The sequence below is a fragment of the Palaemon carinicauda genome, chromosome 22 (assembly GCF_036898095.1).
Source record: "Palaemon carinicauda isolate YSFRI2023 chromosome 22, ASM3689809v2, whole genome shotgun sequence".
NCBI classification, from domain to species: Eukaryota; Metazoa; Arthropoda; class Malacostraca; order Decapoda; family Palaemonidae; genus Palaemon; species Palaemon carinicauda.
Genome location: NC_090746.1, coordinates 117,633,797 through 117,636,296, shown reverse-complemented (window position 1 = coordinate 117,636,296; position 2,500 = coordinate 117,633,797).

The following is a 2,500-nucleotide window of genomic DNA, read 5'->3' as shown; positions in this document are numbered from 1 at the left end:
TTAAAAAAACAAATGTCAGACTACTTATTTCCACCCACCCAGGACTGCATTCACTGCAGACAGAAAGTATTTATATATTTTATTCTGACATTTGATCATATCTCTTTTGCTCAACAATACTTCATTTCCTAACTTTCCTTTTAAATTTTTGTTCCTATTATATGGTTTATTTTCCCTTCTCCCTTCCCTTTTGATCACCGTGTCAATCCTGCAGCGTTTTTGTACACAATCATCCCTTCTTTATTGCAATTTCACTAAATCATCTGCATTTTGCTTTCCAGACACCCAAATCTTCTCCACGCACCACTCACTGTGTTAATTGCTTTTTCCTATCTTGCTTCAACAATATATATATATATATATATATATGTATATATATATATATATATATATGTATATATCATATATATATATATGTATATATATATATGTATATATATTATATATATATATATATATATATTGTACATATATATATATATATATATATATATATATATATGTGTGTGGGTGTGTGTGTGGTGTGTGTGTGTGTGTGTATTAAGCCACGCAAGGAAAATATTGAAAAACAAATTATTTTCATTTGGTCATTCAATCTATTGACATCATCAAAACTCTGATAATATCAATGAGACGAAAGCACCTTGAATGAAGATTTTCACGCTTGCTTTCATGGCTTGGTATATATTTTATGCTTATCACGAGTTAGATGTCGATATTAATGCGAATATATATATATATATATATATATATATATATATATATATATATATATATATATATATATATATATTCCTCTTACTGTTAATAGCTTCGGAATGTGCTACCTTCCTAGTTCTCGTCAATTCTCTAGGGGTAAGATTGCAAACTATTCCTTGTGAACTATTTAAATCAACATGTACTAAGTACCCGGGTATAAGTTTAGATGAATATGATGAAAGGAATGTTTAAATACATTTTCAAACATCAACTGTTAACGTTTTGATAATAATTCACTAAGGGATAATCAAAACATCTAAACAATAAAAAACTTACAATAAAACCTAAACAATGAAAAACTTACAAACAAACCTAAACAATGAAAAACTTACAAACAAACCTAAACAATGAAAAACTTACAAACAAACCTAAACAATGAAAAACTTACAAACAAACCTAAACAATGAAAAACTTACAAACAAACCTAAACAATGAAAAACTTACAAACAAACTAAACAATGAAAAACTTACAAACAAACCTAAACAATGAAAAACTTACAAACAAACCTAAACAATGAAAAACTTACAAACAAACCTAAACAATGAAAAACTTACAAACAAACCTAAACGATATACATGAATCAAATTACCGAATCACAAACCAATTCAACCACCGTCAGCCTGAAGAGGAGACTTAATTCCGTGACGTCACAATCAGGCACATGGGGGTGGGGGGGGGGGGGTCTGGTACTCTCGCCAACGAGCGATTTCGTAATCCGCACGGTTCAGCTTTAGGGACTCAGAAGTTTGACCGCATCACATATCATAATTCATATTGGGCTACCTGATGATAGGCGATGCCTAGTCCAGCTTCTCTATTTTAAAGGAGCCGCTGGGTTTACACATTTCCTGGACCGTGAAGAGTTTCGGGAGAAAAATAAATCCTTTTTAAACAGATCTTATTGGAACCATCGTGAAATACAGGACAAAAACAGTCCATTTCGAAAATTATCTTGACGAGAAAAAAAAAAAAACTATAACGATTAAATGAATACGAATTTCAACTTCGAAAATTGTCAGGAAAGCTCTTTTTTAAAATCAGTAATAATAAAGGTTTTCGTCGTCCAGTGTATTATCAGCAATTAAGTAACAGTTCCTTTCGAAAATCATCTTGACGTAATAAAAAAAAAAAACTCTAACGATCAAATTAATACGAATTTCAATTTCGAATTTGTCAGGAAAGCTCTTTTTTAAAATCAATAATAATAAAGGCTTTCCTCGTCCAGTGTTTTATCAGCAATTAAGTAACAGTTCCTTTCGAAACTCATCTTGACGTAATAAAAAAAAAAAAAAACTAACGATCAAATTAATATGAATTTCAACTTCGAAAATTGTCAAAAAAGCTCGTTTTAAAATCAATAATAATAAAGGCTTTCGTCGTTCAGTGTATTAACAGCAATTATTAATACTAATTCAAAACAAAAGAAAAAGTAAAAATCTGAAAACAAAATTAAATGATGATGAACAATATTGACCTTTTGATCTTATTTTTCATCGTGAAAACCAACACTGTAGAAATGTCATAATGTTAATGAAATTATTTTTCACATACATTCATTAGTAATACGATAATTAATATCTGAATCTAATATAGAAATTCAATTTCAATAGATGAAATTTAATATTTTCTTCTGTATATTTATGTGACATAAAAGGGTTAAATTTTTCAATCTCATACAATTTACACCAATCTATGCAAACATTGTTAACTATTTTCCAGAAATATGGGTTTGCGTTATAA